This window comes from Rhipicephalus sanguineus, chromosome 6 (genome assembly GCF_013339695.2).
Source record: "Rhipicephalus sanguineus isolate Rsan-2018 chromosome 6, BIME_Rsan_1.4, whole genome shotgun sequence".
Taxonomy (NCBI): domain Eukaryota; kingdom Metazoa; phylum Arthropoda; class Arachnida; order Ixodida; family Ixodidae; genus Rhipicephalus; species Rhipicephalus sanguineus.
The window spans coordinates 120,627,248-120,651,610 of NC_051181.1; the positions used below are offsets into that span (position 1 = coordinate 120,627,248).

General features: G+C 50.2%; 1 protein-coding gene across 3 annotated transcripts in view; it reads left to right on the top strand.

The window, feature by feature from the left end:
• The window catches only part of LOC119396284 (uncharacterized), a 398,508-nt gene that overhangs the window by 294,298 nt on the left and 79,847 nt on the right, over window positions 1-24,363 (top strand). The gene's annotated exons all lie outside the window — the stretch shown is intronic.

Consider the following 24,363-nt stretch of genomic DNA (forward strand, 5'->3'; position numbering starts at 1 on the left):
TCTGCTAGGAAACCGAGTCGGAGCGAGTTCCTCCCGGCGCGCGCGGCTGCTCTCGTCTCCATCCCTACGGTCACGTGCTCCCCGCGTCACTGCTCCCCCATTGGTTGACCTTGGGCAGCCGCTCTGCCGCTCGCGAATTTTCCAACTCTGGCGATCTCGATCGCGCGTCCACTGGTCGCTCGAAAAAACCTGTTTTTGGGCTTCCGCGACGGCAGCCGCTCCGCTCTTGGAGCAAAATCGCTGCATGTGAAACAGGCTTTAGGCGTGGATGCGTCAGACTGTCGGTGGCGTGATCGGTGGGGCGAGAACAATACTATGTCCATATATGATCCTGTCGGAAGGAACATGACGTCACACAAGCGTCTGAAACCCTTTAAAACCCCCGGAAGAGACTGGGTAGGAGGAGACATTCCGGGCACTCTGACGGAGCGCTGCTCCTCGGCTTCTTGTCTTTGTATTACGCCACTTTAATCTTCAACGTTCGCTTTGCCCTAGCAATGCACTAAAAAGTTGTTCTGTTGATCTACGCCGTACCGCCTGTACTTCCCTCCTCGTCGGTCCCGACGCAAGCTGTGAGCACCCTCTGCTGACGGCGGCGGTCAAGACTCATAACAGCGGTAACTTAAATGCTACGGCTTGTCCTGATTTTATCGGTCGAGCTATCACCCGAATTCACTCGAGTCATTCCGCATCACAGCCCATATGCGAGAGATAAATACAATTCTTAAAAAGATTTCGCTCCGGCGCCACATTTTAGGTAATCCTAGAAGACCTTTTTTGTCAAAGAATGTGCCAAGCAACACCAAATAAACACCAACTTAACTAACCATTAAAGAGCAATCCGGAGATTACCACATTCACATCACCGTTCACGTTCGTAAGCACTGCACTTGTGCACTTTCACACGTGCGATGTGGGCGCCTGCGCTGAAGGAGAGGACGCCGTAGGTACACAAGCACAACGTACGTGCATGCGCGTGATTTGCTGAGCACGCTTTCAGCCTGAAAACAAAATAAAGCAAAACGCACGCGGGCTCCTGGAGTCTTGATTGACAGCTCGCGAGATGAGGGCAGCCCCTGCATATTTAGATACCCCCCCCCCTTTCCATCGTCCTCCCCCCATTTTCGTACAGCTCCACACTGCTGCCTTCTCGGTGAGGTTTCCCACCCACTGACGCTCCTCCGTTCCCAGCATCAGCAGCGCACGCACATTTTGGACGCCGCCTTCGGTGTTTGCTCGCTTTTTTTGTTTCTTTCTTTCTTTTCGTTCTCTTTCCCATCGGTATCACCGCCCCGCGTCTCCTATTTCTCTCGGGCTGCATCTTCAGCTTTGTTTTCTCCCCACTCGTTGTCCCTTCTACTTTCCCTCCTCCTGCATCGCTGCTTCAGCGACTCATTCCTTCTAGAACCCCGGCTGCCTCCCAAGGAAGCCTCCGTTCATTTCTGCTTCTTCTTTTGCCCCGAGAATCGCCTCCCTCCACCCATATCTCGCGTTCCTCCATTCTCGCCATTGCGTCTCGTCTCCACCGCCTCCTCCCCCCCCACTTCGACGTATTCTGTTTCCTTCCCCCTCCTCCTTTTCCACTCCTCCTCCCTTTCCTCGACGTCTCAGGCTGCTCCTTTTGTCTTTGGCTGTTCCTCCTCTTCCCTCCTTACCAGCCTCGCTCGCCCCTAGAGGGAACGGCGCTGTGTGTGACGTATTCTTTTCTGTCTTTTCATTTCCTTCTCCCCCCACACACGTCTCCTTGTTACTTTCCTCCTTTCTCTCTCCACTCTTTTATCTCCCTGTGTTTGCAGTTTCGTGGCGCCGGTTCTTTCTTGGCGTCCGTAATCCCCACTGGGGCTCTCCTGCATCTCTCCCATTCGTTTTTATTTTTTTTATTTTTTAGTTTCTTTTCGACTCGTCGTCTTCCTTTCGATCCTTTTCTGTAGTGTCTGCGTTTCATCATCGCTCGGGCGTCCGAATTCGTTCCCTCCTTTCCGCCTGATTCGCTCCTCTTTCTTTTCCATCCCCACATCCCCAATTTTTTTTCCCCTTCATGCGAGCTTCAGGCTGCAACTTTTTTTTATTCGTTTATCACTACTTGCGTTGCAGCGCTACAGGTGCCTCAAGCTTCTCTTTTCACGAAAATTCGTTGTTTGCTTTCTTTCTTCTTCATTTGATCATTTCTGTCTACCCCGAGCTGCGGCTTTTGTTTCAGACTTCGCCCTCCTGTCCAAGTCAGCCCTCGTTTGTGCGTAACGTTACGCGCTGCTTTCCTTTATATGGGTACATCTTGCACCTGCCTCTACCTGCCTAGGCATCGCATGTGCTTCCCACAATGAGCCGTTGGAGAGTCACGTGACGTTAGGCGCATCTTACATCATCCCGGCTCTCGATCTGAGCGGGTGCGCGTTTCAGAAGCGACGAGCTTCTTCGTGGAAGCTCTAACGCAGTCTGACGTGCGTACAAACTCGATACGAGCGAGCATAAATTATCAAGCTATCAGGACGAGTTTGCGTCAACCCGATCGTCGAGCCTCGCAGACCGAGGTAATTTGATTTACTTGAAGCACCCAATTTTTTTTCTTATATATTTCGAAGCTCGAAGCATTTGCTTCCTTGGTCTAGTACCGTTGACTTTTAAGCTCGCGCGAAACTTGAGAACGTAGTTTTGTGGATGTTCGTTCAGCTAAGTTTAGGTTCAGCCAATAATGACAAGAAATTCTGGAGATGAAAAGTTCTGTTCGACAATACGCATGTATAATCGGCGCCAATACTGCCGCAATTTTGCAAATTACCTACAAAAACAACATAAATGCGTGAAATGCGTGGTTTTGCGCCAAGGCCTGTTTGTTTAGTTTTTCTTCCCCGGCCTTGAGCCGACCCTATATGCATGTATACGACGTGGACCCTACATACTTTGCTTTGCACCACGTGACTGCAGCATTGACGTAATGAAGGGCTTGACCAATGAGGATACCGAGGACGGATATGGGGAGGTATGTCAGAAGGCACGAGAGGGGGCACATAATAAATGGTGTCGCACTCGCATGCAGGACGCGAAACAGACTTTACCTTGAATAGCAGTGCATTTAAGCGGTCATTCAACTGCACATATCATCGCGCCACTGATAGCTTGGCCTGTCCTGCTGTGCTTAAGACAAGGCGACGGAGAACAAGAAGGAGGGAAGGACAGTGTATAACAACGACGCAAGCTGTGTACCATTAGCAGTAGTATTATATAGCACATTGCACAAGCAATAGAAGTAGTAAGTGTGGTTATCGGAAGAAGATAAGGAGAATGTTGCGTTTTTCAGACGCCTCGTATAATTTCCATATGAAATATATTGGTTAATTCCTTATTTGGCTCTTTCATCAAAGTCAACAGAATCCTGGTGCATTGTCTGTGCTTGAACATACAACGACGTAGCAACATTCTGCGACACAGTAACAACAACAAAACTATCACAAAAGGTGGAGCCACAGGGTCAGGTAAGTACTAGCGATACAGTGCACCGTTATTTGATCTTGAACAATGTGATCGAAATTATTAAGGCGAAAGCCTTAGACGCCTCATCAAGCGCGAAAATTGACCGTCGGTGTCCGTCGGCGCCAACACGAGTGATGCTAAAAAAAAAAAAATCACGTGATGACGCCACCATATGACGTCATCGTGACGTTACAAGTCCCCAAAATTAGTGACACAATCGTGACGTCACTGTTACGTCACATGATGACGTCATCACATGAAATCGTCGCTTGCTCATATTTGGGCCGATCACGGAGGCAGTTCAAAACCGCGTTAGGTGGAGAAAGCTTTCGGAATAGGGCGGGCGTGGATCTTGCCTTCGAGCCGTCTTAGGCGACTACATAAGGGCCCTTGTAAGTTCTTTGCGCAACTTTTTGTTGTAGTCCACATATGTGTCATAGCCCAGGTAATGTGGCTATCTATATAGCCTATACGTATACCTAATGTACAGCATCGAATCGTTGAGATGAATCTGTGAACAGACAGCAGCAGATGTCCGGTGACAGCATCGTCTTCGTGTAAGTGGCTTCGACGTGGGGTGTGCCAGCAGGGCCGGGGCTCGGGCGCGAGTACAGGCCAGCCGGCAGGCAGGCCGCCGTATGCCCGTGCATGCGTGCACAACACCGATTCATGCCGGAGACAGGCGGGCGCGCTCCGTCCGAGGTCCAAACCGTTAGCCTGAAATATTAATCGGCGCGAGCTCGGGAACGTCCCACGTGATCCATCGAAGTCCTTCGCGGCGCCGTAGTACGCAGCAGTTTCAGCCCCCCCCTTACAAGTGGTACTTCGTGCGACGCGAAGAAGCGATGCACGCAGCGCGAGTGATGTCATGCGAGCTGCTTGTACCACCAGTCAGTCATTGTTAATAAACGGGTAGAGACATGAAATATGTATCGAGCCGCTTTCTCGTTATTTTCTTGGCTTCGTAGTGAATGCATGCGTATATCATGAAACAGAAAGCGTTATTTCTGGAATGACACTGCGAAATCTTTGTAGCAGTGTCTTCCCTGGATCCGGATAGTGCTCATTTACCTCTGTTGTAGTAGCAGCTTTCTTGACATTAGCTTCAATCCGATCAATGATCGACAGGAGCTGTGTAAAAAGTTTTACATTTTACTTTGAAGCAGTCCTCAAAAGATGTGACTTTGCCTGTGTATATCTGTCCTCAAGCAGTTCTTCTTGTTGGATGCAGTGTCATATTATTTGCTTATTAGTATAACGTATCGTTATCACGGTGCAATATACCAATTACATTGCGATCGTTTTATCTCGTTACTTGGCTACGAAGCAATTACAGCGCGTGTCTGTGCAGTTGACACCGTACAAAGGGCGGTAGCGGAATCTATATACCAGCTTGCTACTGCGCTCCCATATAGTTTTTCATTGCAGCTTCGACTATACCTCCTGGTCTACATATAGGACCATTGGTCTATACCTCATGCATGCGACGCAACATATATTGCTATATGTCGCTTGTGGTTATGCGTCGCCTTCGCGACGATGCATTTACAAAAGCCTACAGTTTCCGTGTGGGCCTGACGGAGAGTATACGATTACCAAAAGACGATATTTAACTTATATTGCCATATTAACCTATATTGCCTGTGGTTGCGCAATGAACGCTTTTGTGCGTGCTCGCGCATCGCTTGTCCACTCTTTCCTCCTCCCCATCACTATGCTTTTCCTGCCATCTTTCACCACTCTCAATATAGGGTAGCAGATCATGTGCAATGTGATTACCTCCCGGTGTTCTATGTGCCTTCTCTATCTCTCTCTATTATGTCTTATTTTATTTTTATTGTTCCTACAAGTAAATGTAGCCTGATTTATATGTACGTCAAACCATCGCCTGCAGAAGCTATAATTCTTGCATGAGTCCATTATCAGCCATTGCCAAAAAATTACCCTAGTTCCACCTAGTGAAAAATCTAACAGAGGAGCTTCGCGGTTCTCATGAGTTTCCCTTGTGATTTTCTGTGATGTTTTGAACTAAAGAAGGGTGAATTTAAGGGCTCGCTTTCTTTGTTAAACACAACGTTAATGACAACCGACAGACAAACAAGCCAAGGAAAGTATAAGGGATTTTGTTTGTTGTAATTATGACATAAATGTGAAGGAATTTAAGTGGAGAAAAAAGAACTTGCCGCCGGCAGTGACGGAACCTGCAACCTGCGAATGATGCGTCCGATGCTCTACCAATTGAGCTGCGGTGACGGTCCTCCTCCCGTGCACTTTATCGGGTATATCTCATGTAGCGGCGCGGACTAACATTCCTAGGTTTGCGGCCACAAACCTAGGCATGTTAGTCAGCTGCCCGCTTGTCGTAAGGCACATATGACGCACGTGTTGTGTGACGTCACAAAAGGGTGACAATATATCACGCCGTGATTTGCATCGACGCCATAAGTATGTAGGTGCTGGCGGCATCGTGGTGACGCCACAATCTGGCGGTGGCCCCGCAAGGTAAGGTATATATGGTTATAATGAAGGGACAAGGTGGCATTCGTTCTAGCGCTGCCCCTTGTCCCTTCATTATGAAGCCAAACCAACTCGCCCAACTACCTGTGATTCTGCTTTATGGTTATAAATTGTGACGTCAGAAGCTGGCCATAACGCTGTGATATCACACACTATAGAGGGCTGGTCACAGACTGGTTGACAAGCAGCAATGCAAACTTGCACTTCACAGAACGCTAACGCAGAATATTCCAGAACGTCGTTCTGCACTCCGCACTGTTGTGCCTACGTTAAAAACCAGTATTAAAGCATCGAGACAATTCCACACTGTGAAGATGGGTGGCAATAAGCGAAGCTGACGGGCGCGCATCCGCGCCTCTGCTCTCGAAACTGTTCTCAGTCGATTCCTATGCCCCCCCCCCCCCCATTCACTGAAGCTTTGTGAACCTCTCGCGGTCTTGCATTGCCTCCACGACCGGCCCACGTCAGTTGTCGTGGCTTTATCATGTGTCATGCGTCGTCGCTAATGACGCCACAAATATTGGCGATCTGTAACGTCACTACGTGTCGTCATCGCTAGTTCCGATAAGGTCACGTTGTTTTTTTTTTATACGCGGACGGACGCCGCAAAATCTAGGATGTGCTCCATTTACAGCTCCTCCGTAAAAGACAGTGAAAAGAATATATGTTTCAGGCGTTATAGAGTCTCCACTTTTTTTTTTAAACACGCTATACAAATTTAACACCACCTCGACGTTACACCTCATCATTTCGAGAGTTCCCAATAGCATACCGAGCGGCTGTGTATATATACATAGTCACTTCATGCCGTAGGCAGCTAGAAAAGTGTATAAGATACATAAGATACCCTACGCGTAGACGTGAGGTTCCTAAATTTACTGCGCATGATGGCTGCCGGAGGGCTCGCTGAGAAATGGTGGCAATTTCATGCTAGAAATCGCAGAGAGCGCGCTCGCGCGAGCACAGGCAATCTCCGCGCAATACAAACAAGTTGGCAAGGTGGACGCTCCGTACAGTCGCCAACGCAAAGTACATTCGTGTGTGCATATATATAATATATATATATATATATATATATATATATATATATATATATATATATATGAATCTGGGCAGCCCCCTCGCATTGCGCCTTGCCAAGATGCGTTATACACGCTATTCATTTCGCTCGGCGTTCCTGGGTCCATGCGTGGCGCAGGCGTTTCGGGACGCCGAATGGTCTCGAGCATGTACGCGTACGCCCGTCTTCAAATGGCACGACCTCAGAAAGGAAGGGGGGCAGCAGAATGAGATTCTGGACTGGAATGCGGAAACTAATTGTAAATAATTCCTGCGCAATAATAAAAGGTCTCGACCTATGCGATGGGGAATGAAAGAAAGCCTAAGCAAAGAAAAAAAAAAATGGTCGCGAATGTTCCTTCGACTGCGCGGTATATAGAAAGAAGTTCTGTGCGCTCGTCCAAAAAGAAAAGAGAATACTTTCTGGGTTGAGGGTCCCTCGCGGTGATGAGGGTAACACCGTTGGGGGAGGCGAGGAAGTAATAAAAGGAAAACGTAAGTGAACGCATGAAAAGAATGCGTGAGGACAAAAAAGGACTTGCGGAGAAGAGTTGAGTCGGGGAAGCGAAAGAGGAAAAATCTGGAATGCCGGATCGGGAGAACTTGTGCGTGCGGGGAAAAAAGGGGAACAGGAAAGGAAAGCAATGAACTTAGAGGAGGAGAAGAAAGCGGGTGAAGTTCTGTTGTACAGAATAAAGGAAATAGAGGAAGATGACGAGAAATTGCAGGGAAAAGAGCGAAGAACGGTAGGGAATAGCGGGAAGAACGTACCCACTGCACTGCAAAGCTTGGCCAATGCGGAGTAGCCGATGCTAAAGCAAATCAAAACGTGAGGAAAACTGCTTTCACGGAGTGCAACGCGCGATGTAGCAGGGTGGTGAAAGAACTACGTTACGAGGAAACATACTGTGTATTTGTTCTTTTGTTCATTTCCTTCCCCTATTATGTTGCCTGTGTTTTACGTTTTATGTGTGCGTGTATGTGTGGAGCATACTGTATGATAATGCATGCGTCCATTTGTTAGGGTATGCGATGCTCGCGATCATAGGCGTGCGCAGGGTTCCCCTTCAGGGGGGGCGGAGGTTCATCGGGGCGCCCCCCCCCCTCCCTATTAAGTCAATGTATGGGGCAGACATTGCGACTAGGGACCTTCCCCCCCCCCCCCCCCCCCCCCTGCGCACGCCTATGCTCAAGATCAACGGAGGCACGAATACGTCTTTCTCCTGAGGAAATACAGCGGAGATGGCCACAACACGTTATCTCAGTTGCGCACTTCTAGCGGGCCGAGGAAACAAGCATGCATTGTAAACCATAGCCTCCGAGAATGGTCGTCAATGCTGATGTCTGAGGCTATGCAGTATAAGCTCGGACAAACATCGAGCCTCGTCTATTCTCTGTGAGCGATCAGCTCGTATAGGAGATAATCGCTTGTGGACAAGCGCGACTGTGCAACCTCTCTGTGGTATACGTACCTGGCGGCAAATCGAACGCATCAGTGCATTGTGATAATTTGGAAGTTGTTCATACACCCGACATATCATATAGCTATCCAACCAACATTCGTTCGCACTACTTCATCGATCTTTCCATACACAGGGATTGTATGGAGCAGTGCCGGCTGCTGTAGCCGGTCATCTGACAGCATAGTTGTGTGCACGGGGTGAGTGCATAAAGGGGGTCGCAAAGTCTGCCTCATGCTTTTGCTCAGTCGAAACTTCCCTGTCATTGTTTAAAGAGCACATTATGTCCACGCGGGTTTTTTACGATAATGACAGCCGAAGGCTCCCGATATTGCAATGTAACTTCCCGTCTTTGCTCCCGGAAAGCCAGGGACCAAATGTAGGCCATTGTGCGAATCGCACATGCGAGGTTGACGACGGGGCGTCGCTCTCGTACGAACAAGTTGTGCGCCGTTCGACAGAAAGAACGAGAGGGGGAATGGAACGAAGGGCTCGCTTCTTTGTAAGGCACGGCCTAACGAAGCCAAGGAATGCGTAGGGGACATTATTGTAGTAGATTTTAACTGTGAATATGACGTAAACGGAAAGCAATTTCAGCGAACGAAAAAGACAAATTGCCGCCCGCCGGCACTGCAACGACAGCCTTCGAATTACGCATCGATGGTCCACGACATAAAAATCGAAGCAACCGAATCGGAGAAAAGATCGAGATAGAGCCCCGTTCGCAACGTTCCGTCGTAGTTGTCCGTCCTCGACTACACCACCAAGCAACAGCCACGGTAGAAACAGAAAGCAGCTGTGCAGCAAAGTCACAAAGAGAGAGGGAGAGGGGCGCGTTTGGCCATGAGCACGTTCGCACAACCACGCACGACGAGCGAGAGACAGACCACCGGCCGCTGCGTCGCGTTTGCTTTGCTCGGCGCGGCGTGCGTAGTTTGCGTTTGCCCCTCATACACACAGTGCAAACCGTGGCGACGCTTTTGCCCTCGTCTTCACCCATCGACCGTCCACCACGCCGCCTTCACATGCTGATCCCCTGCAGTATATGCATTCCCACATTCTCCCCCCTACACTTCATCTTTCGTCTCCTCTGTGCCAGCAGTGACGAGCCGCTCTCATACACTGTGTGTGTGTATGTGTTTGTACTCGTGCCAGCGTGCGTACACGTGGCGCAAGCCCTGGGAGATCCCTATGCAAATTTGCGCAGCGTCTGGGAAAAAAGAGAACGATGGGATGAGCGAGAGATAAAAGGAGGATGGAGAAACGGATGCAAAAGCGGGCGGGCCTTCGGGGTGTGCAGCATACTGCGGGCAAGCAAGCAGACGGGCAGGCAGGCAGGCAGGCAGGCAGGCAGGCTGGTTGTCTATGCTCTTTTCTTTTTTTTTACTATTTTCCCATTCTTTTTGCGTTCTCGCGCTATCCAGCGTCAACGTAAAGGAGTGATCCGCCCGGAACGCGTGCGGGGGATGCTCTTGCGCATACACGTTGCTGCGCCGTGGGCGAAGTCGTTCATTACTATGGCTGAAATAAAAAGAAAACACATAAAAGCGTGCAGTGCCCCGAAATACTGCGAAGTGGCGCGCCTCGTCCGGCTTGAGTCTGCACAGAACTGCTCACGTTTACAGTGAAAAAATTCTTAAAGGGGCCCTGCAATACTTTTTCAAGTAACAATCGAACGACTTTATTCAAGGAGTTTATTGCCTCAACGAATCGACAGGTGCAAAAATTTTTAGAACCGGTCAACTACGATCGGAGTTACAGAGATTTGTTGCCCGCTGTAATTTATTTCTCTCTTTTCTCGTCCCGACGAGCACGCTGGAAGCTAAGCAGGGAGGGGTGGCACGGGGAAAAGAAGTTACGTCACGCGTGCGTCATTACCTTAAGCCCTTTTTCTTTTTTTCCTCGAACGCGCGGCTTGCTTTCAGTGTGATTGCGAGCGCGGGCACGGGGCGGCCTCTTGCGGCGGTCGCAGTAACTATGCAGCGCACGATGCTCAAGTCAGCCAATGGCCCGGAGTTTGGGCATATGGCGCGATCATTTGGGTACATGGCATCATTTGTAAAAGGAAGAGGGAATGCTTTCTAGCATACTATGAGAATTAATTGTAAATTCCAGGCCGCGTGCTATATAGCAAGAGCAGGTGGCTGGTCAATCGCGATGTTGGACGTAATATTGCCACAGGGTGGCCAGCTAATGAAAAGGAATGAAATGCTTTGCGAAGTTGGCTCCGGCGTTAGCTAGCACCGCGCCATAAGAGCGTGTCATTGGGCATGAGTTAAAACTTGAGCTTTCCCTCAGGAGAGCGCGGAAAGTGCGATGATCCGACACATTGTACTGAAACCCCAGCATTACATTTGATAAGCGGGTGCGGACAGAGATCGTCCAGCCTTATAATGGACCTGTTCGAACGTGCTAGAACTGATTGTTTTGCAAACATTCGCGTTCCTTTTCTTTCTTTTTTTTTCTTTTACGTCTCTCGAGAGAAAAACGTAAAGGAAGAAACGTTTGGCGCCTTCCCTTAACTTTGCTGATGATTCGAAAACGCTGGACAAATGTAGAAGTGATAGGTTCATAATTATGAAAATTGAGTATTCCGCATTCGTCTGTTTCGCTGTAGAAAATGTTCTGTGCAGACATATTCGATCCAGTTTGAGCGGATACGCTGCAGTGTTAACAGGCACTAAAGATGCGTCAGTCTGTACTGTAATACTTCAAATGCGTACAACCAAAAATACGGCATTGTCAGCCTTAAACAGTAGATCTGCATAAGCAATGATACGTTTTGTGAGTGCGACACCAATTTCACGCATTACCAAGGGAAAGCAGGGATCATGCTGTAATTTGCTCTTACAACACAACAGTCGTAAGAGCCTTTTGAAAATTAGGAGGTTCAATGCATGGAACCTATCCTTCGTGCGAACTGAGCCGTTTTCTGTAACAAAATGCTTGCTGTAATTATTGATTGGTTATTGCTTTTACCAATGCCGCTAACGAACAGTAGCCACCCCCCCCCTCCCTACCCCACCCCCTTTTTTTCCCATAAAAGCTGCAGGACCTCCCTCACCAGGACCAACGACGCCAGCTCCAGCTTTCGCACCACTGCACGCATTTAGCTCGACAAATTCAAGGCCAACTTCCCGCCTACTTCGAATTTTCCTCTGTCCAAGCCCGCCGCTCGTCGCTATTATATGCAGCGGGCGCTGCTGCTTCTCTTCATCATCGATGGGAACGTTCGCGCAGGGTCTGCCGATGAATATTTAGCCCTACGAAATTAACTTTGGCAACGCCATCTTGCACGTTCTCCCTAATCTCCCTCCCTAGTCACCTAAGAGTGGGGCGTAAAATCTGCCCCGTACATTGACTCTTCTAGTCGCCTAAGAGAGGGGGGGGGGGCAAGATCTGCCCCATACATTGACTTAGTAGGGTGGGGGGGGAGCGCTGCGGTGAACCTTTGCCCCCCCCCCCCCCTGATGGGGAAGCCTGCGCACGCCTATGCATACAGCTATTGCGAGAAGCACCACTGAATACAAAGAGAGAAAGATGGGGAATCACATGCAGAATCGGATCTAACGCAGAAGCTGAAATCAACACACCCTCCCCTCCGTTGGTCGAGTCTCAAAGAAAACTAACTTTGCAACGGATACAAGAATGGAAACGGAGCGATCCCGCCCTTTTCACAACGGCCTGCCTTTGGTCTCCAGGTTTCCTTCTGTAAAGATGGGATGTAAACAGTTCTTGGAATGCAACATCAGGTTTGCTCGGCCGCCATTATCCTCAAAAACCTACATTGCCGTAGCCTTGCACATTGTGAAATCGTTGGGCGAAACAAAACAACCTATACAGGAAGAACGTTGTAGACGGGATAGACGTTTCTTCCTGTATAGTGTGTTTTCAACAATTTCACAATGATGCACCCATTGGTCCAGCAGTCAATGCTTCTGAATTTCCTTCCACATGAGGCAATGACGGGACAGATCAGTCTGAGTAAAGGTACGGGCACCCATTGGTCCAGCAGTCAATGCTTCTGAATTTCCTTCCACATGAGGCAATGACGGGACAGGTCAGTCTGAGTAAAGGTACGGGCACCCATTGGTCCAGCAGTCAATGCTTCTGAATTTCCTTCCACATGAGGCAATGACGGGACAGGTCAGTCTGAGTAAAGGTACGGGCACCCATTGGTCCAGCAGTCAATGCTTCTGAATTTCCTTCCACATGGGGCAATGACGGGACAGGTCAGTCTGAGTAAAGGTATGGGGATGACTTCGAGCCCACCTTAGATGATTAGGGTGAGGCCCCGCCCCCCTCCCCTCCCTGTGCGCACGGCTATGCTGGGGCGTAAACATCACACAGTGAGCAAGGCAGCCCACGCCAGTAACAAGAGGTGTGGGAATGAAGCTTTGTCTTGCAGTGACAGCTCTTGGCACGAAGCGCGGGGTTCGTAAAACAGCGGCCGATGCGCGCTCGTGCGCCGTTCGGCTTCCTCCGGAGCTTGGCGCGGCTGCATGTGATGTTCGCGCGTGCGATATCTTCTTGGGGTTAGCCGCGTCTTGACGAGGAAGTGTGCCGTAAAAAAGTTCGAAGGCTTTTCGAACGTTTGGATAAGACTTGCACTTGTCGAGCCCCATGAAGTGGTCCCGATTGTTTTCTGTGTATCGTTTCTCTTCGCATCCTCCTTTAGCGCGTTTTCTCGCTTTGACAGAATAGATCGAACAAGACTGCACGAATGCGAGAGCATAAAACGTTTGTGGGACAGCGCTGCCGCCTGAATATCCGGACCTAAAGCAACGCGTTGCAATACGTGAGAAAAGTGAATATGGACTCATAGGAACCCAGTGGTTCGAATTTCGTTCGTCACAATCATACTAAATTACAGGCAATGAAGGGCAGAGAAATCGCATGGGAAGTTAAGTACACGTTTAAGTAAATTGGAAAAGTAGTAAGACGGAGGAAATTGAAATATTACGCGGAGATATATTGACGCATGCAGGTAGGGACCGAGCTCTGATATCCGCATTATATACGTTAATCTATACGGCGGTGCAATCTCTTGAGCGGCATTCCTGGATGTTTGTGTATACGATTAGCGGAAAGCGAGTTAGCCAGCGCCTCCTACGGCAGAGGCGGACTTTGAAACCTTTCCGACCGTAAGTGTGACGTCATTTACGTGTTACATACAATTGTGAAATATGAATCAGTCCATCGTTACTTATTTCTTTGCTGACGACATACAGAAAGGACTGAAGCAAAAGTTTGACTGAATACATTACGCGTATCATTTGCTGCCACTAATTCTCGCTTCTGATACCTTCAGCCTTTCTTGTACCACAATGATGCAGCTTCGATCGTTTCCATTAAATAGACGCGATTGAGCAGGTCGAGTCAAAAGTGTAGTTAGTCAACCTGCTTGGCTTATTGCCAAGCAGGTTGACTTACAGCCTCAACACTATATAGTGGGATCACCTAGTATGGACCGGTTTTGAGCTTACGAATCGACAAGAACATGCATACATATCTGATTCACTGCTCTGTAGCTGTACTGAGCCAATTCAGGCACCGAATTCAGGCAATCAACTACCTATAAACTTCGATGCGGAAGACCAAGACTCAGCCAGACTACTGTAAAATTAAATGAAGGGAACGGTTTCTCCAGCGTTTCATCGGGAATTCAAACAAAAAAATATAAAGAAAATAAATCCACCAAACTTTGATCCCAAAGCCTTCTGGCGCCGTTTCGGTTCCCAAAGATGGTTCATCGACGAACTTGTTCGCTTCTCTCTCTCTTTCTCTCTTTTTTTCCTTGCTTCATCGACGATGGCTGAAAGTGACAAGGCTCGAGACTCACGTCTAAAGCAGCAGCTTTCGCAATGTTGTTCGGCTGTCCACGTGCTCGGCTCATAATGACCTGTCACGGCATCGAGGGCTGAAACGCCGCGGCCCACCCGTCGGCTTACGTGTGCGGCTTTAGGGTCGCCGGTGGCGAACAACCTCTGAAAAAAACCTTTCTATACGTGGCTGCGGCCCAAACGATCGGCGGACCGCGGTTACACTGTAGCCGAATCCGCGGTAACACCCCCTTACTAGCTTGCTTGTTTGTCCCTTGTCTGAACTCTTCCCTTTCCTGCTTAGTACGTTCCACTCGCCATGTATAGGGTAGCAAACCTAAAAGAAAAGTTCGCTAGCCTGCCTTCGTTTCCTTCGTGTCTGCAGTGAGCTCCCGCAAAAGCGCGTAAAGGAAAGACCCCCCTAAAGACTTTCGGCCAAAGATAAGCCAGATGAAGACAAAACCAAACAAAACGATGCTCAAATCGTAAGTGCCTGGAAGAGGCAGAACGAAAAGCAGTGGGAAACAGAAAAAAAAAAAAGGCGCAGTGGAGGAAACGCTGAGCAAACAGAAGAAGAGAAAGGGTGATGCGATGCGATAAAAAGAAAAGACTTCGACAGAAACGAAGGGAAGACGGGGAAGAAGCGGTGGCAGGCTGGAGCGAGGACTGGGGAAAGGGGGGGGGGGGGGGAAGCGGCGCGAGCGAAAGTCTAATGAATCTGACGTCACATGCTGCGGGCGTGTCACGTGATTCGAGCCTCGTGCCGCCGTTGGCGAAGGGGAGGGGCCCGCTTGCTCCGTCGGCCTTTCCTTGCTCCCCTTTTTTCTTCCTTACTTCGTTACTCTTACCGCTTTTACCGCAGCCAGCCCACTCCCCCACGCGCTCGCGTCAACGTAATCAACAAGAACCAAAGGAAAAAAAATTTTTCCCCCATTTCCTCCTGCTCCCCCGCAGGATCCCCACGCGCGCCCCTCCCCGTTTCCCTGCGTTTCCCTACGTTTGTGTCGCGTTGTGCGGGTACAGTAGAAGCTTGGAGGACGAGGGGGGGGGGGGAAGCAGAAGCGAGATTTTCTCCTTCCACCACTAGGCTTCCCTTAGGCACTCTACGGCTTCCCTCTCGTACTTCAGAGAGGCTCGTTGGTAGATCCTCCTTATTTCTGTGCTCCTAGCTGCAGCGAAAGACGGGACAAATGAAGAAACGAAGCGTAGAAGCAAAGCGCTCGTCGTAGTTAGAAGGCAGTCTTATTATTTTATTTTTTTTCACGATGCCGGTGTATTCAAGAAAGGCGGCGGAGAAAATGGAGGGGGAGAAGATGCCAACGCCGAGAGCGAGGTTCTGGAAGAAAAGTGCGAGTCCGGCACAAGGCGGCCAGGCTTTAGTCCAGAAGGAATTCAAAACAACTATACTACGTATTACAGGCGCGTTGTGATGGGGAAGGGCTATACGGGGAGGTCTAAGAGGAATGGAGGAGGGGGGAAGAAAAGGGAAAAAAGAGGCGCAAGCACGAAAGATATACGCACGCACCACGCTCGTACGCATGCTCAACTCCGTCTGGTTCTGCTAGCGCCGTGTTTCTTGCATCGGCGGCGCCCGACTCGTCAGCTTCTTTTTGATGGGGAACGGCCGTAGGGAAGAAGGGAAGGGACATAGGGGAATGGGCTTTCCTTCGTTTCCCTTCTCTCGGTTCTTTCTTTCCCCGCCCTTTCTTTTACTGTTCGTCCTGTCGTTCGTTCGGCTTCTCTTTTATCTTTCGCCCTCTGGCTCTCACGTGGCAGAACTGGGCTGTGCTCAGCTACGTTCTGTTCTTGTTTGTACGACCGCCTTTCACAGTGTGTGTGTGTGCGTGTGTGAGAGAAAGAGAGAGAAACAGATCGTGCGAGAGAAAGGAGCGCGATTTTCTCTTCTCTCCCTTTTTTTGTTTCTGAGTCGCGTGGCGCGCTTCGCGCTGCAGTTGTTTCTTTTATCTTCATCTTCTTCATCTTTTTTTCTTTTCTGTTTCGCTGCTTTCCAACCATTCGTGCTTGCGTCGGCACGCGTCGTGTTTACTTTATCGATGCTTTCCAGTGGGCGCTCGGGACGGACACTTTGATCTCTTTCGCCGGACTTGGCTAGTTTCCTTCTTCTTCTTCTTTCGTCGAGAACTGAAATATAGCAGGTTTTCTAGAGGAGAAAGTACGATAGAAAGGAGAACGCGGTGCCGTGTGGGACACGTGCTTACGCATGGACAGAAGCCGAATGAGCGTATCTAAAAACTACACGTGCGCCGAACTACAGAAAGAAAGCATAATGGCGTTCGGCAGAGTAAACGAAGGGCGGTGTTGGCACCTGCCTACCATGTTGGAACATGGCTTCGTGATTTAAAAAAAAAAAAAAAGGAATGGAAGGAACCAGTAGCGTGTTAGGGGAGGAGGAGGAATAAACTTTACTATGAACAGTAAAAAAATATTAAAACGGGACTATGAAATGGAGAAAACTTTATAAAAAGTCCGTGAAGCGAGGAAAAAAAGCTAACAGTGTAAAGATGGAGGCGAGCCAAAGAAAGGCGTCGATCTGTTCCATTAAATTGGGCTTACGCTGGGCGATTTACTATACTTTTGTTCTTTTCGCAGTCTATCAACATCGTGCTGATGTGGGTGCAAGGCTTTTCTATGTATTTTGTGCGTGCGTGAGTGTGTGTGCGTGGGTTTCTCTGGTTTTCATTCTCGATTAGTTCTTGCTTGGCTATTATTAACATTCGTAGTTTTCTTACATGTACTTCGCATCATCTTCCAACATTAGGGTCGCGGAGAAGTAAACCCCGACGAATGTTAACAGTGTCAAGACGTTTATTAGCGGGCACTCGGCGACGACGACAGTCAAAGCGGGGCCGACTCTCTGCACGAGGGGGCGTGCTCTCAGAGAGGAGGCGACCCACTAGAAGGCACTCGAGAGGACGACCCATTACCGACTACGAACGCTTCGCTACAATCACCCCGGGTACGAAAAGGGAGCCGCCTGGCGACCTAGCAGCTTGTCAGTATGAGCGGGTCATGATAGGGCTTCAGGCGCTCCACATTGACAATGTCGCGCCCTCGACGGCGCATGTCCGAAGAAGGTTCGACGGGTTCGATCAGGTAGTTGACCGGGGATGTGCGTTCCACGACACGGTAGGGGCCTTCGTATTTGGGCAGTAGTTTTGAAGAGAGGCCAGTTGCAGTGGTCGGGACCGAGAGCCACACGAGCGCTCCAGGGAGGAACGTGGACTCAGAAGTGGTGGTTCCACCGCGAATGCTCTTCTGCCGCTCTTGTTCGTGCGTTGTAAAGGTCTTCGCAAGCTCGCGACATTCTTCAGCAAGCCTGGCTGTGTCCGAAATAGGCGCACATTCAGATTGATCTGGCTTGTAGGGAAGGATGGTGTCGATTGTGTGCGACGGGTGCCTGCCGTACAATAAGAAAAATGGTGAGAAACCAGTAGTGCTCTGAGAGGCGGTATTGTAGGCGTACGTGACGAAGGGCAGAATGGCATCCCAATTTGTGTGGTCGGCGGCGACGTACATCGAGAGCATGTCGCCGAGCGTGCGGTTAAAGCGTTCGGTGAGGCCATTCGTCTGCGGGTGGTAAGCAGTAGTTTTGCGGTGAACAACGTTGCACTGTTTGAGAATGGCTTCCACGACTTCCGACAAGAAGACACGGCCTCGATCGCTGAGAAGCTCTTGGGGTGGTCCGTGACGCAGTATGAATCGGTGAAGTAGGAAGGATGCAACATCGCGCGCTGTAGCGGCTGGGAGGAGACGTCAACAGAAGACGGAGCTTTGCGAACGCGTCGTCACACTCGGACGACCACGAACTTAGGGGTCCGTTACCTCCAAGGAGCTTCGTCAGCGGCGATATGATAGTCGCGAAGTTTCGGATAAAGCGCCGAAAGTAGGAGCATAATCCTACAAAACTGCGCAGTTCCTTGACGGACGTAGGTTTGGGGAACTCTGTCACGGCCCGAAGCTTGGCTGGATCAGGGAGAATTCCGTCCTTGGACACGACGTATCCTAGTATCGTGAGCTGCCGTGCTGCAAATCGGCACTTCTTTAGATTCAGTTGTAGCCCGGCCTCGCTCAAACGCGTCAAAACATGCCGCAGGCGTAGAAGATGCGTGGAGAAGTCCGGGGCAAAAACGACGACGTCGTCGAGGTAGCACAGACACGTGTGCCATTTCAAGTTGCGCAGAACGGTATCCATCATGCGCTCAAAGGTCGCGGGCGCATTGCACAGCCCAAATGGCATGACGTTAAATTCGTACAAGCCGTCGGGTGTGACAAACGCTGTCTTCGGTCGAGCGTCATCAGCCATGGGGACTTGCCAGTACCCTGAGCGCAAATCGAGCGATGAAAAAAATTCTGCACCTTGCAGGCTGTCGATGGCGTCGTCTATTCGAGGTAGGGGATAAACGTCCTTACGGGTGATCTTATTGAGTCGTCGGTAGTCCACACAGAACCGCACAGAGCCGTCCTTCTTCGCAACGAGAACGACAGGAGAAGCCCACGGGCTGTTGGAGGGTCGAATAACATCGCGGCGAAGCATGTCTTCGACTTGCTCGTTAATTACACGACGCTCTGCTGGCGATACGCGACATGGACGTTGCCGCAGTGGTGGTTGGGTGCCAGTGTCGATGTGATGCGTGACAGCAGACGTGCGGCCGAGAGAAGTTTGCGCGACATCGAACGAAGAACGAAATTCTTCCAACAGGCATAGAAGCTGGGAACGCTCGACCGATGTAAGGTGGTCAGCAATCGAGGAACCAAATACATCAGCGGGTGACGAATCAGTTGTCGAAACAGCGCTGAGCGGACGGGAGCTGGCGCAGTGCGTGTCACCCGGTGCGTCCATAACTTGTGCGTCTTCGAGGGCTTCCGCTCTACCGAGACAATCCCCACGCACCAACGTAACAATGTACGGGGATGGGTTCGTAACAAAAATATCGGTGTCGCCCTGAGTGACTTGCACGGTCGCAAATGGCACCAGCAAGCCTTTCCTATTGAAAACGCGGTCCGAGGGAGAAAGGAGTGCAACGGTGTCAGCGAGACCGGTGCAATACACTGACACAGCCGTTGACGAGTTTGCAGGAAGTGTGGTGTCGTCTTTGACGAGTACCTTGGTCGCAGCCGGTAGGCTGTCCGCCGGCGTCAAATCTGGGAATGGTGAGAGCTCTATTTCGGCTGGTGCGCACCGAATTACGGCGTCGTGCCGTGCGAGAAAATCCCATCCCAGCATGACGTCGTGGGAGCATGAACAAATTATGATGAATTCGACGGCGTACAGAGCGTCCTGAATCATGACACGGGCTGTGCACACCGCTGTCGGGTGAATACTTTGGGCGCTGGCTGTACGGAGGGAGAGCCCGGAAAGTTGCGTCGTCACTTTTCGTAGTAGTCGGCTAAATTTAGCGTCCATAACGGATACGGCAGCTCCAGTGTCTACAAGGGCCGATGTGCGCACACCATCTACAAACACGTCTACTACGTTTGATGGGCTTTGCTGAGGGCTTTGGCAGTTCGATAGCGTCGCAGCCCTTGCCTCTTGGACTGCGACGACTAGTTTTCCTGGTCTCGTGCGACCGGACGAGGCCGCATCGGCGACAGTGATCGGCGTCGTGGGGACGGTGAACGGCGGGTAGACGAAGTTGGGCGTGACGTCGTTGACATAGGCGGCGGGTCGTAATACGGGCGGCTGGACTGGTTGGTGACGGTTGATCCGACTCGAGGCGGCTGCATGCGGTTGCAATAGCGGGCGACGTGACCGGCGCAACCGCACGCAAAGCAGATTGGGCGGTTGTCGGCAGTGCGCCATCGGCTGGCCGGGCTAGGTCCCATCCATGTCGCAGGACGCGAGGGACGGGGCGGCGGCTGATATGACTGCATGGTGGTCTGCAGTCGGGGCGTATGGATGACGTCGGCGTACGCAGCCGGCACACTCGCTTCGAAGGCCTGAGGCCTGGCGACGGCTCCGGCGTAAGTTACCGGGGGCACCACAGGGAGCGCTGGGGGCGGCCTGGCTACAACTTGCGCGTAACTGAGAGGCGCAGGCGCCGGAGGGGGCTGGTGGTATTCCGGCATGACCTCCGCGATTTCCTGCTCGATTGCCCGGCGTAGGGGAGGCAGCAGTGTGGTCGACGGCTGTTCAACGTGCTGCAGGTGAGCGAAGGCCAGTAGAGAAAACTGGCGGGCAATTTCCTCGCGCACGAAGGACTTGATCTCAGCGAGTAAGACGGAGTGGTCCGACGTGGCCGACAAGCCAGCGAGATCGGCGTCGCGTGATGGAGGTCGACGCGTCATCAGCCGCTGCCGGCGCAGCTCCTCGTAGCTTTGGCACAGTGTGATGACCTCTGCCACAGTGCGAGGGTTTTTGGCGAGCAGCATGGTGAAGGCATCGTCGTCGATGCCTTTCATAACGTTCCGGATCTTGTCGGACTCAGACATTGTCGCATTGGCTTTCTTGCACAAGTCGAGCACGTCTTCAATGTAGCTCGTGAAAGACTCGCCGGCCTGCTGGGCTCGTTCACGTAAACGCTGTTCGGCTTGCAGCTTGCGAACGGCAGGGCGGCCAAACACGTCGATGATGGCGGTCTTGAAAGCCGACCACGTAGCGAAATCAGATGCGTGGTTATTGTACCATAGGCCGGCAACACCCGCGAGGTAGAAAACGAGGTTGCTCAGTTTGCCTGCCTCGTCCCATTTATTGGGGACGCTCACACGCTCGTAGATCGCGAGCCAGTCCTCGACGTCGGTGCCATCCGCGCCGGTGAAGACAGGAGGGTCGCGGATGCGGGGGACACCTGGACATGGCGTCGGTGCAAGAGGAGGCGTTTGCTGGGTGGCGTCTTGAGTCATGGTAGCAGGCACGGTACGGGATCGAAGCTCCAAGGGCATCGAATGGGGACCGTAGTTGTTGAAAGGGCACAGCACTCTCCACCAAATTGTCAAGACGTTTATTAGCGGGCACTCGGCGACGACGACAGTCAAAGCGGGGCCGACTCTCTGCACGAGGGGGCGTGCTCTCAGAGAGGAGGCGACCCACTAGAAGGCGCTCGAGAGGACGACCCATTACCGACTACGAACGCTTCGCTACAACAGCTTTACCAATCTCTATTTTCGACGACCGAGAGGCAACAACGCATTCTGCAGAAACCCGCCGATGCCAAGCTGTATATGATTTCTTTGGTTTTGGCCGTGTTTGTGTTTAGCCTGTTATTTTTCGTCCATAAAGCTAATTCTATACAATGTGAGCCACTTACGTGAGTTGCTTCAGGTCCCATTTTTCTTTCTTTCTTTCTTTCTTTCTTTCTTTCTTTCTTTCTTTCTTTCTTTCTTTCTTTCTTTCTTTCTTTCTTTCTTTCTTTCTTTCTTTCTTTCTTTCTTTCTTTCTTTCTTTCTCTCTTTCTTTCTTTCTTTCTTTTTTTTTTGAGGATTAACAATGGTTATGTATTTTCACCAAACTGTTCTCGCCGCGTGTGCCTTGTCCCGTATTATTATCCCATTAATAAGATCTGCAATTTTTCACAGTGACTAACACGGCACGCCTTAGGTTAGTTACGACCGTAATAGCGTGAATGGAACCATACAGCTCATTCGCATGGGACCCATACATACAACGTGGGTGTTGTTTTCCTTCTGTCCCGTATACGGACTGTCCTCCGTGCACGTTTCACAGTCCTGCTCGAAGGCCCGATGAACATGCAGCCTGTGCTGTTGCCGATCGATATATAGCACGGAAAACAACATAGCAAGCCGAGTTGAGCCGATGTCGAATCCGACCAAGCTCTCGTCTCACGCGAAGGAACCGTGCTGCCTGAACGCAGTTTCTGTAAACATGCAAGGTTGTTGGCTATATTGCTGTGGTATTTAACGCACTGTATTACGATCCGATATCGATGTGACAGCGAAAGGTAGAGCGGAAATGAAAGATAACTATTTGTAATCATACCTATAGCTCTATGATCACAGATAGCTACGTGTTGGAACAAAGGCGTGCTCATATAGCCCTCAACTGAAATTCCATGTTGTATAAGTCGGTGCATCCGGTGTCATGCGCACCTACGTGCACACGCCGCAGGGTACTTATTACTTTCATACCTCTACAAACCTGTAATACTACGTTCCTACGGTAATTTATAGACTGGAGTGTCTTTCATATACAAACTGCACTCGTCCGCGACGCTTCAAGCTTTCGCTCTGAGACTGAATCTTCTGACTGATCCCTGTAACGGCATCATGACCAGGACCTTTGTGGGCATGCCCAGCCTTTATTCAATGTTCCAGTGAGATTCTTGAGGCACAAACAAACGGAGTCACAGGTCCCTTATGAATTTGCCTAAGCATTGGCAGCTTTCCACACCTGACATGGTTTTGCAGCGCCTCCGGGATCGGCCCACTGTTTACCTAGCAACCTTGTCATGTGATGGCGTCATCACGTGAAGCACAAATTTTATCGACGTATGATGTCAAGATGACGTCGAAGGGTTATGAATGATGGTGATGTCTTACATCACTCGTGTGGACGCCGGCGGCCACTTCTCGCGTTTGATTAGACATCCAAGCCTTTCGCCTTAACAAATAGTCAGTGCTTTCCTCAGGAACTACATACATGAGGCGCAACGCTGTGGAATCTATGCAAGCTGTTCGGCCAGCAATATGTGTAAGTCCGCGCGTCTCCCGCTTGGATTTCGTCGTTTTAAACGTGGCATCCGCGATTAGTTCCGGTAGCGATCCAGAACAACCTATGGACAACCGTATAAATAACGAGGTTTGTTTATTTTTAAGGCTCAAAGCATTTATTGCTCAGTCTAAAAACGAAAAAAGAAATAAGAGACACACTACGGGTAGTAAAATCTCAGAACTATTTCTTGGTGCGAATGCATCTACTGCAAGCAGTCTCGCTGGCTTTCGCTAGTTACTGTATATGCTACCTGAAGATAGCATATACAGCAACTGTATACCCTTCGCTTCGGCCGGCAAGGAAGCAGCGGGAAGACAGCCAAATAACGACAGTGCTAAACAAGAGAAAAAAAAAAGTGTCTATTCAAGCGTGAATGGAGACGTTGCCCGTGATGCGCCAGTCTTGGCGACACGTTGACCAACGTGTTGAACGATTCGCGCGGCGAGGTTCCGTCGCCTGCGCAGTGCCCCCCCCCGCTAAAGATAAAACAAAAAGAAAGAGACTATAAACAAGCAGGAGACACAGTCAAGCAGGGTTGATAGCTCAGGCTCGTGCCGAGATGCCTGGCGTACGGGTACGAGCCTCCTTCGCGGGATGGACGGCGAACCCCGGCTGCCGCCCCCCCCCCCCCCCTTCACCTCTACAATGGCGACACTGCCCGGAATGCGAGGAATGCGGGCCTCTCTGTCGCCTAGCCTTTTACGAGCTTTCTTAGAGGGCAAGAAGCCCGCGCACATTTTTTTTCTGACCCTAACCTTCTTCTTCTCTCTCACTCTGCCGTTATATACATCTGCTTGCAGTGTAGCTCTTCCTGAGCTTTACGTCGGCGCTAATTCTTTCTTTCTTTCTTTCTTTCTTTCTTTCTTTCTTTCTTTCTTTCTTTCTTTCTTTCTTTCTTTCTTTCTTTCTTTCTTTCTTTCTTTCTTTCTTTCTTTCTTTCTTTCTTTCTTTCTTTCTATCTATCTATCTATCTATCTATCTATCTATCTATCTATCTATCTATCTATCTATCTATCTATCTATCTATCTATCTATCTATCTATCTATCTATCTATCTATCGTTGTTTCTTTCCCTGTTAAGTTCTCGATTCAAGCTTTTATTCTCATAACATGCAACCTTTCCTTCTGTCCAGCTGTCTTCCCAAGTTCTTCATGGCTGGATAACGAAGCTAGGAGATGAGGACTGTAAAGATTCATATGAAGAGAGAGAAAAAAATAATGCGTGCGAGGCGAAGGCAGCGAAGAAATTTTCCCCATTCCCCAACACCACTCCACGCAGTGGCCGAGTGACGGACTCCCCTTTACGCTTGTCCCCCATTTTCATTTTCCCCTCCGACACGTCGCGGGC